At 45.1% G+C, this 15,290-nt stretch overlaps 1 long non-coding RNA gene across 1 annotated transcript; it reads right to left on the bottom strand.

Annotated features, from left to right (window-relative positions):
• Positions 1 to 2,500: 2,500 nt before the first annotated feature.
• LOC129369649 (uncharacterized) lies at positions 2,501 to 2,942 on the bottom strand. Its single transcript, XR_008606967.1, has 3 exons — positions 2,870 to 2,942; positions 2,741 to 2,801; positions 2,501 to 2,675 (listed from the first exon to the last, which is right to left on the bottom strand). It is a non-coding gene; the product is annotated as an uncharacterized LOC129369649 (long non-coding RNA).
• Positions 2,943 to 15,290: the final 12,348 nt, after the last annotated feature.

Genomic DNA, 15,290 nt, shown 5'->3' on the forward strand with positions numbered 1-15,290 from the left:
AATGGGCTCATCTCAAAGGAGGTTTGCAATCTATGCTTTTAATCCTGCAGAGAGCTGAACTGAAGTTGATCTTGTCATCTAGAATAAAAAGAACTCTAAGTTGAACCCGAAAGAAAAACGTAGGAGAACTCACAGCAACAAACATTGTGCACATATAAATGATTTCGAATTCTAAATGTATCCCAATATGTAAATGTGGTGGGACCGGTGTGGTTCAATAAACTATTTTTAAGACAAAATTGTAATAATTTATCCCCACCGGTCCCACCACATTTTGGCGCTGTGAGCAGGATTCTGTTTTTTTAACAGTTTGAGGTTGAGACTTTTTCACTATTTTATTGTATGTTGTGCCATTGATGTTTGAGCAGTAATTTTTATTCTTTTGGTGTGCTAAGGACAAACAGCAGCGGTTCATTTTTTTTGAGCTGGTCATTTGTAGTCATGGAGGAAGAGCTACTTGAATTGAGGAACTTGGTTGCTCAATTGAAGGCTGACAATGAAAAGCTGCGTACAGAGCATTCACCTTCCACATCTAGCTCCAGTGCTGTGCCGTCTTCAGCCTCTGCACCCCCCACCGTCCAAGTAACAGACAGGTTAGTGTTTATCCCACGTGACCGGAAGTGTCCCATGTTTAGGGGGAAGATGGGGATTAGTGTGAGTGAATGGGTTGAGGAAGTACAGGCGTGTATGCGGGCTCGAAATTTGTCAGTAGCAGATCAGGCTTTCTTTTTGTATGACCATTTAGAAGGCGAGGCCAGGGATGAGATTAAATATCGGTCTAGTCAGGAAAGGGGTGATCCGGCAAAAATTATTTCTATCCTCAAGGAGCTTTATGGCTGCAATGAGTCACATGTTGCATTACATGAGGCCTTTTTCTCCAGAAAGCAATTAGAGGGGGAAACGTTGCAAGAGTTCTCCCTCGCATTGATGAGCCTCATGGAGAAAGTAAAAGCGCAGGCACCTAGGGATATGCCTAATGCTGAAGTTCTCTTGCGTGACCAGTTTCATAGAATATGTCCTTGATGGTGCGCTCCGTCGTGCGCTAAAACAGTATGTACGTCTGAAACCGGCAGCAACATTGCTTGATGTTAGAGGTGAGGCAATGAGGTGGGAATTAGAGGGTTTGCCAGCTAGTATGAGAGGCCGGAGTAATTCTCTGCCTTCGGCGCCCAGTTTTTCAGTTTGCTGTCCATGGTGGGTCACCAGCTACTGCTAGCCCCACTCATGGTGAGGTCAAAGAGTTAAAAGAGCTTTTAAAACAGCAACAGGAGCAGCTTAATCGGCTTACTCAAAGCATTACCCTCCTCCAAACTGCCAAAGAGCACCCGCTCTCCACGTCGCCGTCCTATCATATGTCGACGGTGCCAACAGCCTGGACATATCGCCAGGGAGTGGGGGGTCACAGGTTGCCTTCCATCAGCCATTTTTGCCAGGGCCACGTCAGGGGAGTCAGCCTTCGGAAAACTAGCGCCCACCGCGTTGCAGAGCCACAGCTCGGGTGGGGCTTCTATAGGCTCAACTAATGGTTTGTGTTCGGCAGATGCACCTACATTAATTGCTTCTTGCCCACATATTGAAGTGAACATGGCTGGAGTAAAGGTGCCTTGTCTGGTTGACACTGGTTCAATGGTGTCCACTATTACAGAGAGTTTTTTTACTGAATTCTTTGAGCCTTGGGGCGAAGAGCGTTTGAGAGCTTGTCACTGGTTACAGTTAAAAGCAGCCAACGGTCTCCCTATTCCTTACATTGGGTATTTGGAAGTATCTATTGAACTGTGTGGCAAGTTGATGCCCCACTGTGGGGTGTTGGTGGTGAGAAATCCTCCTGATAGTGGTTCAGCTCCTGCTCCTGGCGTGTTGGGAATGAATGTCATAAATAGGTGTTACCAAGAGCTATTTGGACAGCATGGTCATGCCCTGTTTAATACTACTACTGTTGTGGCATCTCCCAAGCCCTTGGTTAATGCCTCATATGTAGCGGCCGGTGTGGTTCAATAGAACTATTTTTAAGACAAATTGTAATAATTTATCCCCAAAAAGTTATCTTCAAGGCACACAGGCCGCTACATATGAGGCTTGAGACAATCTCACTAATTTCAATAATTTTATTTATTACATCAGTTCATGCTAATCAATAAAATACACCAAGTTAAAACCACTCACATTAAATAAATAACAGTGACGGCTCAAGTCAAGGGTGGCAGTGCAGTTCAGGGTAGTGACCTAAATAAAAGAAACACAGCAAACAACAACAAAACTAAAGAAAATTGTGCAGCAAATCAAAAGAGCACCACCACCCGGAAAGTCCACCACCAACACCACGAACTGGCCTTTCCTGTCAAGATAAAACATTCAAATTACATGAGTCATTTCATAATTGTCGTTCAGTCAACAATCAATCAGCAGCAATTGTCAATTAAGAATTTGTCCTGGGATGCCACGCCACAGACGCCACTCAAGAGCGGCAGCAGAGTCCGTCCAAGCTGGTCGCCAGTCCGAACCAGCCAAGCTGGACAAGGGGCAGGAGTCAGGTTCACGCTGACCACGACGGCTGGCAGAGAGCCAGCAACCAGAGCGACAAATGGACTGCCGACGGACAACCAAAATAACAGCTGACATCAACCAGGAACCACAGGGCAACAGGCAAACAGCCGGCCAAGGACAAACAGCAGCGTCTATAGCAAACATAAGTGTTAAACCACAAATCTAAACGCATGCAGGTAATGAGCTTTTCACTTACCACAAGCTCTATGTGTAGTGCCTCTGGCTGGGAGGAGGATCAGGCAATTTACACAGGCCACCTAGGTGTACAGTTAAAGCTAAGCGAAGGCTAGGCTAACAAACAGCAAGTATAGGAGCGGCCTCTTACCAGAAGAAGGAGCGATCAACGTGCACACCTGAGTGTGCTACTGGCGCTGCACAGCAACAGAGGTCTAAACCGGAAACACATTTGACCAGGTGAGGGAGGGCCCCTTATATACAAACAGCGCCACAACCAATTAAATGCCAGCACTTGTGTGGTGCGTTCAAAACCTCCAGGGCATACTGCCACATAAATAAAACTTAAAGCTGATCTACTGCGTTCCTGCTGCGTTGGTGCTAAATGGAGCCTGCAGGTCCCGCTGCAGCTCTGACTCGTCTCACCGGGACCACGGATCTGCCGCCTGGTTTTTTTTCTCTGGTCGCTCAGGTTTTTGTGATTAAACTTCAGCCTCAAATTAAACTTGACTTTGAGGAAGCTTTAGGTTTAATAACCTCATATGAGTGGAGAAATCCTCAATGTTGCACTGCTGACACATAGACAGACAGGTCAACTCCACAGCCGATTTTCTTTTTTTCTTTACTATTCAAAACATCCGACAGTGTACATTTTCAGAGCTGTTCCAATTGGTGGATGTTAACTCGCTACGTCTTCGTACCAGGGCTTCGTTGAGGTGTTTTCTCAGCTGATGGACCTACATTGTTAGAAAACAAAAACAAGACCGTTAAATCAGTCTGACTGCCTGGATGACCTGGAGTCCCCTGAGAGGGAAGGAAAGTGGATCCCCTGTATCTGCAGGAGGCTGCAGATCACGGCTCCTGCAAACAGCTAAAATCTACGAATGCTAGACGCTCTCTCTAAAAACGCCTGGAGCTATTTTAACACTTCAACCTCCAAATATGGTTTAATATGAATTAATTAACACATCTACAGTCTTATTTGTGTAGGTAAGACTGCAGCAATCGGCTGCGTAAGAAAGGTAGCTGCTTGGCTGCTTTTCTTGTGCAGCTAATCAGTTAATCAAAAAAACAAATGGCGCTCCTGGATCGGCTGCTTTGCAAACTTCCTAGAGTTGCGTTGTGCTTAGTCATTTAATGTCTTTCGTGGAAATGTTTGTGGACATTCCTGCCAAAGATCCCCGAATTTGGGAATTATTTGCTTATACAACGTCAAAGACGTTAGAGCCCTGTACTTCTCCAGGTTTTGTAATTTACCAATCTTTGGAAATGATCCAGTCTCAATTAAAAACAAATAACCAAAAACAAAAAAACTGTGATGTAAGGTTTCCCCCAGAGCCTGGTCCTCTCCCCCGATAAGGTTCGAGCAATATTACTCCAGTCATGACCAAGCAGTTGGTGAAGTGCGCACTTATGCAGGTTTTACCTCTTGCTGCCCGTTTTAAAATTTCTCACTGTCGTGTGGCTCATAATTTCATAAAGACATCCGATAATATCCTTCGTGATAACATGTCTTGCCCAGACTAACAGAAATGTGCCGGTGTAAATTCAGCCGGTGCAGTGCACTGGCAGCTGCAGACGTATTAAAGCGCAGTGGTGATCAATAGCACTCGCTCACACAATCACACACACTGCGCCCCTGCTAAGAGCCGCAAGAATAAAATAAGCCGCTGACCTCTGGCTCACCCCTGGTTCTGAACAGATTCTGAAGGGCGCGCTCAGCGGTGACGTTGATAATCGCAGCTGGAGAAACCCACAGTTCTGCTGTTTTATTATCTTTTTTTTTTTCTTTTTTAGGGTTTTTTTGACAACAGACAACAAGAGCTGAAGCATCCCAGCTGTGTGAAGGTGAAGGACCTCTTCTTGCGCTCCCAGTCCTTTGCTCCTTCAATCAATACATATGTGATGATGTGATCAACTGCTGGCAACACACCACGCAGCTGTGGAGCGATCATGGCCGTCCGGATGCCTCCTTCCACCGCCAGCGGATCTGTGTGTGAAATGTGTTTCATCGATCGAGCCACTTGCGGGTACTCGGCTCTTTGTTGCTGCACTCCAGCGCGTCTGAGGCCGTTCTTCGCTGGGAAAGAAAAGAAAGACGGGGAGGAGGAGGAGGAGGACAGGGAGGATTGTGGGAGGATAACGCTGTCACACAGCGCTTTAATTGGAAGCATCAAGAGCACAAAGCGAGGGGCGTTTATCTCCCGTCTTCCTCGTTTTCAGCATGGATAAGGTTTGTTTGTTCATTTGCCAGAGTTCGTGGAACGCTCAGGTCAGGTCAGCGTGGCCACGAGGCCTCAGACATCCTCCGCTGATTAAAGAGGAAGCGGCAGAGACCTGAACGCACACACGCAAACATAAATGCACACTACGCCTGCAGCTCTCGCCTGGCGATAAGCATCCCGATGTGTCTGACAGCGAGGCTGACTGCAGAGTGTGAGGGAATTAGAGGGATTAGGGGGTTATAGAGTAGCGTGATAGCCTCTGGGATGACGGGGGGATTAGCCCGATTATCTCACTCTCTTTCTCCCAGCCAGCCAGGCCGAGTCTGAAGCTGAAAGCTGCCAGATGTGGAACCTACAGATAGAGAGAGGAAGAGAGAGAGAGAGAGGAAGCAACCTGAGGGAAGGAGGACTGAGGAGGGAAAATGGGCTGGAGGGGATGCGAAAGGGATGAGAAAAAGTTCTAAAAATAGTGAGTGAAGGGAGGAGAAGCAAAAAAAAAAAAAGTGGGGAGAGAAATGGGAGGAAATTGTGTGGGGAGTGACAGGCGAGGTAATGATAGTGGTGCAAAAGAGAGACGAGATAGGAGGCAGAACTCCCTGTTGGCTCGGCTTCACTCTCATTCCCTCCAGCGCGCGCTGACTCCCCGCTCGGCTTAATACGGGATTTCATCAAGGTGCTGCTTAGATCGGCTTTACATTTTAATTTGCAGATTTTGCTGGCAGTCACAGGGAGCTTGTATACAGTTTGTCATCCTCTGTTTGTGCGCTTCTTATCGGGAGGAATGCGATTCTGGGCCACACTTTGTCCTCCTGTCAACTGTTGTGCAGATAGTGGTTGTTTGCCAACATGCATGTGCAAAGCTTTTAAATCTCCAGTGACCGCGCATCCTTCATTCCACCTGAGTGCGAAATGAAGCAGCTGGACTGCATCAACAAAACAAAACCTCAGTGCAGAGAAAGTATTAAAAAAAATAAAAGGACAAAGGACGCACGTATGTGTTATTTCTTTATGTGTGCATAAGCTTGATGATGAATAAATATTTTATTCTTATAAAATATAAGAATAAAATCTTCAGCGTAATCTTCAGGGAGAAAGTGACAAATAATTTAGAAAACCAAATTATTATCCATTATTATTATGTTTTGAGGTTGACCAGCGTTAAAGGAAGCAGATTTATGATCTGCAGCTTTTCACAAGTCACCACTCAAGTCCCTAAGAGCCTCTGGGAGCTGAAATAAACATTTTCCCATCAACGTCACAATGTCTGGGTTACCTTTGACCCTTCAACTCTGTAGGTTAGAAACCCAGACCTGTACTGTCTTTAGGTCTAATTAATCACATGAACATTTGATCATTATTTTCATGATATAAAATCTCATCCAAACATTGTTCAAATGTAATATTTAGCCATTTTGTATTTACATAAGATTCAAATCTGCTGATGGTGGATTTCTGAAAGAATCAGGATTTGGAAAGACGGAGGTAACATCGCGAAAGCCTTATAATGACCCAAACCCGTCTGGACTCTTGCGAACACAGCCTTTTTTCTATAAAAGGGAACTTTGTTCCCTGAGGAATGTCCACAAAACACATTTTAGAATATTCTAAATGATCCCACGTCAGATTATGCTAATCCAGAACCATTTTACACATCTTTACCTGGACTTCCAACAAATTTGTTCAGGTCTGTAAGCTTGAGAACCTCTTGAAATATGTCTGAATTTGAAGGTGAAATTGGACATGAATGTGAAGCCTCCCTTAAAGAGCAGCGATCCATCACGTCTGACACACAAGAGGAGGATGTCACAGCTAGCGGCGAAGCTTCCTCAAAGACCCCACCAATCTGCAGTGAGACAGATTGGTACGGAGGTAGAATATTTAAAATCACCCTGTGCTCTCATGGGGGGCTGGATGTCTTTTAGCATCTTGACAGTGACCGTTTCATTCTGCATCTGTAGCGATGCTTGGATAAGAACATTGAAGGTCCAGCTGCATCGTCTGCGTTTTAAATATTCCTCTTTAAGGAACAAACAAGACAGAACAGAATTAGATGATTAGCTCCACGCAGAGAAGGCCCATTCCCATCCTGCCGCCTTGTTCCGTCGCATAAAGCTGATCAAATCGTATTGGATTCGATCTTTTGGAAATTGTATTTTTTTCTTAGAGTGAAAAACTTTTTTTTTTTTAAATTGCGACTGACTGAAATGTTGCCACAGTCTGCGAGTGCGTTCACACTCGCAGACTGTGCGAGTGCCGTTCACACCGAGTTAACGACTGACACTGCAACCTCAGAGAGTTGCTAATTTATACCGTGGCAGCTGAACCGTTGCTGTGCCACTCTAAGAGATGCACAGGAGTGTAATTCACAGTGAATCTAAACACAAAACTAAATAACAATAACAATAAGAACATTTTTATGCAGTAGACCCGAATGGTTCCCCAGTTCTTGGCAAGCTATGATCCAGTAGCTTTCCACCATTAGCGTGTGAATGGACTTGATAAAGTACAAACCATTTAACTTGTACCATTTATTTTAGCCTGAAGGTTATTTAGTATTAACCCCAGCATGCTTGTTTTAAAGACTAGCGTATTCTCAGGGGAACAACACCCGTTCCCACAATGAGGCCATTGTTTTGAGCTAGCATCATCTTTCTGTGTGACAATGGAAACGCCAAACTTACCTGATAGCTTGAATATCAGGAGTTTAACTCCCTGGTGTTAGTGCTTTTAAGCAAAAATATTAACGCCCCTGCCCCTCTGTTTCCACTACTGTGACTTACTTACCTTGTACATCTAATGCTTTTTAACCACTAACAATGCTCCTTTCATATACTCATTAAAAAGTTTATAACGTGCAGCATGGTTTAATTCTGCTTTCTGTGGCAACAGGCAAAAATACGAAAGTATTATTTTTATGTAAAAAGCAGTAAAAACCTGCCCTTTTTTTTTGTTTCGTTTCCTTTCTCTGTGTGTCTGCTGTCTCAAACCCCAGCAGTGGCTTACATGGCCTAAATTTGCTGACAAGGAAACTGAACCGTTATATCTTATACAAAAGCCCACAAACCCAAAAACCACAAGTAGCAGCCCTTCTTAACCCGACGCTCTCCTTCCTCCTCCTCCTCCCGCTTCTGCACCAGAACAATTTGTGCTGCAGACACACATCTCCCGGAACAATCTCAAAGAGGGAAGCGCGCACTTTGCAGCCTCTTGTGTGCAACTGTTAAATGAGGTGTTCTTATCGGCCCCGTTTTCTCTCTCTCTCTCTCTCTCTCTCTCTCTCTGTCTCTCTTTTTTCTTTCTTGAAGTTTCTCATTGCATTACAGAGCTTGTTTCGGTCCGGATATGTGACGTAGGAACTGTAACACCGCATGCAGTTGTGGGTTACTGTATTCTCCAGTGGCTCGCATCTACACAGGATGTGCCGACAGAGCTGCTTGAAGGTTCTCTTGTGGTGAAGTGGATAGATTGTTTCCGTGCAGATTGTCAGTTTCTGTGTGCGTCTCAGCGAGTCTCTGCTCTGTAAACAAGATTTGCCTGTGCCCTCAAACCATGGCCGACAGAGTGCTTCTCTCTGTGCGATTTTCTCTCTCTCTCTCTTTTTCTTTCTTTCCACGGGTTACTGGGTATGATGGGTTGTCATAGCAACTGGTGAGCCGATTTTCACTGTGGTTTTTTTTTTTTTTGTTGTTTTTTTTACTTTCCCCCTCGCCACAATTCAGAAAGAAGCAGGATACAAATGAACTCCCTGAGCTAGCCCAGATCACACTGATGCAAAGGAGAACCAGCTGCAGACGTGGAGAAAGTAGGGTTACGTTTACAAAAAAAAAAACTACACTTTGGGCCTCAAGGTTGCTGTCTCTCTCTCTCTCTCTTTTTTTTTTTTAAACCCACACACGATTCGTCGGTATCGACTAGTCTAAGCAAAAGTGCCTTGGTGTGTGTGTGTGTGTGTCTTCTGTGTGTGTCTTCTGGTTTCCCCAACGTCGTGAGCACGTTTCTCAGACATGTGCCAGGAACAGGTCTGGTCTGCCCTCCTTTGACCTATAAGCTGCCCTTATCTCTCATCTGTACATGGCGCAGCACCGCCCGGGTTGGATCTCACTGATAAGTCAAAAGAAATGGAGGGCAGATGACTCGGGCCTTATCTCCCCCACTGCTAAGTGCTGCTGCAGGTTTCGCCTGCCTCGGTGCAAAGTGTCAAAGCTTTCTCATATAGACACGTGCTCAGAAAAGGAAAAAAAAAAAAAAAAAAGCATACAAATCGGCTCGCACACACTACTTCCATCTGATAGCCGATCATACGCGCATGCGGGGTGGAGGCGTGTCTGCGTGTGGTCAGTGATGTGAGCCGACAGCCGGACCGGCTTCTCTCGTCTGGCTGACGTGGGCCGGAAGCTGTTCTTGACCACAGATAAAGAGCTGCGAGCAAAAGTAAATCAATCAATCAATCAATCAATAAAAATAAAAGGTCATTGATCACATCAGGATGCGACCAGAAAGATGAGCGCGTCGCATTTTGCCTGCACTGAGAGACGTCTGTGATTCACAGGAGCTTTAAATTGAAATCAAATCTGCAACTCAGACAAGAGATGGAAGGAAGCGTTTAGTTTTTTTTTCTTCTTAATTCCTCAGTCAATTAAAAAACATGTACAGGTTTCCACCTGTAAGAAGTGAATCGTGCGTTGAGGCTGTTTCGGGTAAATTCAGCGTCTGATTCTCCATTTAAAGTAAAAGGAAGAGCGCGGATAATAAGGTGTCAAGAGGTGGTGGGGGGAAAAGAGCAAAGTGCGTGAAAGAAAATAGGCTACCCCTACACAATTGCATAACTGTGACCTACAATACGCCGCTATCAAGACGGAGAACAAAAGTGGGTTGGAAACTGTGTGTTTAGCGCTCACACACACACAATACACACCAATACACACACACAAACATCTGTGGGTATGTAAATGTGCACCAGTGTGCAAAGACGACACACCATATGAAATGTGTAAAACGGAAGCCGGGGAGGGCGAGTGTAAAACCGTGCGCGTGTGACGGGCGCGCGTGCGCACGGACGTTTCCCGTCTTTTTTTTTTTTTGCAGACGGCGCGTCGTTTTCGCTGCGCCGCTTCGCCCGCAAACCCACAACGGGCAATCTCACGGCGAAGTGGTCGACGTCGACGCGTTAGACGGATCGCTCGTCGCCACCGGCTTTCAGGTCGGGTACGACGTCAAATCACGGCGATGCATTTGAGAGAACAGTGGAGCCGAGAGGCTTCAGATTGAGATCTCTGCGCCTTTATTGAATTTCTCTGGGGGCGGATCAAATGACTGCGTTTTCGTCAATGCGCTGAGCGGGCCGCGGGCGCCCGGTGTCTCGTTTCTGCGGTCGTGTTATTTGTCTTGTTACGCTCTCAGTTTTTGTATCGATAAAAGCTAAACATCCCCAAAACCAAGGCCCTGCTCATCTGGTTTCAATTCGACAGAGCTTTTTTTTTTTTTTTTTTTTTTACATTTAGTCTCCCACCCTGCAGCCCCTCCGCCCCTCCCCTCTGTGTCCGTGGATCCTTTTCGCATATCTTTTACTCGCTGCAGCGCGCAGAGCAAATTGAGCTTCAAATCCAAACATGTGACATCAGAAGACAAAATGGCAGCGCGGAGGCCCCGGACCACCCACAGGCACTGCGGCTTCCCTCCAACTGAATGTGGACTGAATTAGACGCTGCCTCAAACCGTCACCCCCAAGCTTTTATTAACCACACTAGAACCTAATGCAACTGCGGCTTGTTCCGACTTCTTCTTTCTGACGCTCTGCACATGTTGCACCTCTGACACAGAGAAAGCTACATGTCAAAAACTCTTTTTTTTTTTTTTCAGAAGAAATCTTTAAATGGAGGCTAAACTGAGCGCAACTGTCTGCGTGGGGTGTGTGTGAGTGCGTGTGTGTGTGAGTGCATAAGATATTTTAAGAATGGATTCGTCGAAACCAGCTGATGCATGTGAAGGAGAAATGGAAGCGCCTCGCTGAGATCTACCCCCTCAAATCAATCAATCGTGTTTCTGCAGGGCTCATCTGTAGCGCAGGAATTCAGCTCGGTCTGCTGAAAAAGAGAAAAGCATATCTGTAAATGTTATGCTAAAAAAAAAAAAAAGAAGAAGAAGAAGAAGCACAGCACATTTAAGGAGCTCATATATATAATCGCCTTTAAAGGAGACTTTTGGTTGATGTGGGCATGACCGCGTAGAAAACCCAACCAAACAACCCACTTTCTGGGGTTGCAGGGTAAAGTTACATGCCGGTCTCCTTCTGAGAGCCATGGAGGAAGAGAATGGGCCGCTTGTGGTGTCCTGCTGACTGGACCGAGGGAGAGCAGGCGAGCGCTGCTCAAAAGAGGAAACGATGTTGTCAGACTCGGGGAGGTAGAGGTGGGGGGGAAACGCCTCGTTTTACTCTCGGCTGCGCGTCTCTGTGTGCAGCAGAGTCACACGGCGGGTGGTATCAGTGCAGGACACACTCTGCTCAGCAGCCTAACCTCAGATCACATGGTTGAAACCCAGAAGTGGTTAAAAATTGTTCAAGAGCTGGAAAGCGGGAGGAGCTTCGGGGCCCTGCGATTGACTGAAATCGTTTTATTTTCACTTTGAAACAATTCTTTCTCTGCTGGATTGTGGGTCAGGCACACCTGTTGACCTGCTTCCGAACGCAGAGTCAGGCAGTCCGGTGCCACTAAACCAAGGCGTTTTGGCCACTAAATGTGCTGGAGACTCTTTGCTAAAGGTCAGCCTGAACATCAGCATGCAGCTTAAAGTGACCTCCATGTTTACAGACAAACTGAGCCGAGTATTTAAGAAACTGCTGCTCTTCCGGGATTTTCACCCGACCATCTCTCAGAATCACACGTTTGAGCCTGAAAAAAAAGAAAATTTCCAGGTTTTTCCACAGTGTTATGACAGAAAATGCCTAATTGAGCCTTAGGGAGAATGTGCAGACTGGCTCTACATGTTAGAAAGGCAATGGTCTAAATAAAAGCTTGTTACAAACAAGGAGTGCAGAATTATCTCTGTACATATTAGACCTTTGTTGTGGAACAATGGCTTTAATGAGTAAGTATTAAAAACGTTCCTGAGGCAATTATTAAAATTAGTGATTTAGATCAAAATTGCCAAGTCTGGGCACCAACCTCTATCAGTTCAGTGTGAACTGTGAATTTAGGAAGAAAAAAACAGGTTTATGTTTAGAAATTTGGAACGAATCCAAATGAACCTTTGACTAATTAAGCTTAGGTTGCACTAAAATATGCAAATTACCCACATAGTGTCACCAAAACATGTACGACTAAAACAAAGTAGCAGAATATGTATCCGGTTATTCATACACTGCCAATACACAACAGGCACTTCACTGTGTATAATATGTTAGTATGTTTAAAAAGCAATGTTGCACAGCAACATCATTTTAATAAAGTACAATTATATTTGATCATTTGTTAACTTAGAAAACTTGATTAATAATGTACTGACTGGTCACCAGTAGCGGTTTCAATGTGGATATGGACTACAAAGATGGCAGTTTAAAATATTTATGTACTCACAAAATGGCTTAAAACAGATATGAAGAAGTAGCGACACGGCACTATGCAGCAATTCCCACGTGCAGCTTTAATACCTGAATCAATCGTTTATGCAAACACAGCAGAATCATTGATTCCCACATCCAGCGTAGGATGAGGTTGGGATTACTGTCAGCAGCTAACATGATGGACACAATTTAGCCTGTTTATTCGGACTATGCTGACATATTTCATACAATCCATGGGGAGAGAGGAAAAGAAAAATGCCAATAAAAAGAACGAGTTCAAGTTGCCAGACTTGCCAGTTTTCAAACCCCATGTTGAAATAAAGTTAGAGTCGCCGGGGGTCGTGGCACTGGCTGTTCTGACGTTTCAAAAAACCGTGAAATGCAATAAAGGCACTATGTGCATTTCTGTGTCCTTAACTAATTTATTTCTGCCCAGACACGAGCCTAACTTGAGGCAGGGATGAGCTCACTGTCCTTCCATCCTTTGAGATCTGGTGGAACAAGAGATTCACGTCAAGGATGTGCAGCAGAGCCGACATATAATTTCAGGTGAATTGAGGTGGTTGAATGAAGGCTGCTAGTTGTTCCACCTAAAAGCTGAAGCCTAATTTGAACATGAGCTTTCATGCATCGTTAAAGATGGCCCTCGAAGGAAATCATCCTTTCTGTGTTAGGTCATAGAGTGTCTGAAGCGTCGTCATCTACAACGGACGTCCAGTGTTTTTTTTTTTGTGAGCAGTGACCATTAAGAGTGAGGACTGAAGGAGGACATCAGGAAGGACATTCGCATGGTGTATAAACTCGATCTCGGAGAACATTTCGTTCATTTGCCATTTTGTTTCCAGATTCCGACCTTCGCGTCGGCCACTTAGGAGATGTCAAAGACCGGTGCAGTGTTTCCTTTTTTTTCTTTGCTCTTGTTGATTAACGAAACTCTCAAGTGATCTTAAGAAAAGATTAATTTCGAAAAGAAAATCTCCGGCGTCCTGAAAGATGACTAAAACATATCCAAGGAGATTGTCTCTTTTGTCCCCGGCTATGAGGACTACATGTTCAAATTTAGGTTTTTAATGATGAATGATGGCTGCACTCAGCCTGATCTGGTGTACTTTTATCAGCTTACCTTGGCAGTGTGAACTCAAACCATCCTGGCTTTGACCTAAAGATCGTCTGCGGACAAGATGTGACTCACTGTCAGGTGCTTGTTATTCCACATCTATGCACTTTTATTAGACACGCATTCGAGTCTCATCGAAGTGAACTTTCACTCAATTTGTTCCACAGACTGGGCTTCAGATATTAGAACCCAAATTCAAATCAAATCAACTGGATGCAAAGTCAAACTTTATTCATCCCAAATTTCCCTAATTTGCGTTGCTGATTTCCAGCGTAAAGCCGCCCTCCTTGTATAACAAACGAGCGGCAGCAGAAGCTGCAATAATCCTGGAGCAGTATTGATTTTAATCACAGCAACTGGCTGCTTGGCCTGTTTTTATGAGCAGCCGTAAAACTGTGAGGAGATGGCCTGGAAGCTTTCCATGTATTACAATCAGAATGTATAAATTGCCCCATTACCCGCCTCTCCACTGGTTACTCTTGGAACATTAGCAATTATTTTCACATAGATCACGCTCATAAAACCCAATAATTTTGTGATTTAAAGCCGCATTGTTGAGACCAGGCTGCGGCTTTCCGAGGCAAGAGGGGCCGTCTGCTTTTAGACATTGATTTCAGGCTGCCGTCAGATGTGCTTTACAAGGACAAATTGTACGTGGGCTTTTCTGAGGGAGACGGAGAGAGTGACTCTGAAAAAAGAAGAGCGGATCATCCCGGTTCAAGTGTGGGTGTCTGGCGAGGTGAAGTGGTTACAAAGTGGTTGCAAAGGTTTGGACTGTGAGCCGATGTGGGAGTAGTTGGATGCTCTGTGAGCCTTTCGGTCTATTTCTGCTCGTGTTGTTTTGTTACGTTGGCAGCTGGCTGCAAATTAAAAGAAGGCAGCCAATAATGATGAATTACATGAGCCACGCGGCGTATCCCTGCCGATTGTTTCTCGGGTCCGCGTCCTCGCCGCGTTCTGTGCTCCTGCTCGGGCTGCGTTGGGTGTGCATTTTTCTAAGCGCATTGTTTATGTTGATGGATGTTGGTCTAGGAAACGCTGAGGAGGGCTGCGGTCTCCCACTCTGTACTTATGGAGATGGATTGCTTCGGTAGGTGGTGGGAGGCGGGAGAGGCCGCCGCCGCCGCTGCATGGTAGAAGTCCTGTTGACTGCCCACCCACCCATCATCCCATTACTTCTCCTCTGGGAAACCCAGGGGGAGGATGCGAGGATGAAAGAAATATAGATAAATGAGTCCAGTTTTGAAGAACACAACAATGAAGACGGCAACAGTCAGTGGAAAAGTGTTTGGATGACTCAAGCGACTCAGATCAGCAGACTAACTTTAGAGGAGTAAAAGTGCTAATTTTCTAATTTGGCTTTTTAGCAATTAAAAGTGAAAGGACATCCAAGTCAACCAGGCCCTATGTGGGGGAAAAAATGCCCTTTTTGTTTAATTATCTGTGATTAGCCATAGTTAGAAAGCTAAGTTTAATTTCTCCAACAACATCCAGGCCTAATTGGCTTGTAAAAATAAAGAAAATTAGTAAATGACATAAGAAAGCAACACGTCATCTTCAGATCGAGAGAAAGGCTTTGGCACTCCAGAGAACCACCTTACGTTCAAATGGGGAGCCGAGCTGGACCTTCCCACTCCTGCTCACCAAAATTACTCAGAGGTCATCGGCG

The sequence above is a fragment of the Poeciliopsis prolifica genome, unplaced genomic scaffold, assembly GCF_027474105.1.
Source record: "Poeciliopsis prolifica strain line A6 unplaced genomic scaffold, Auburn_PproV2 SCAFFOLD021, whole genome shotgun sequence".
NCBI lineage: Eukaryota > Metazoa > Chordata > Actinopteri > Cyprinodontiformes > Poeciliidae > Poeciliopsis > Poeciliopsis prolifica.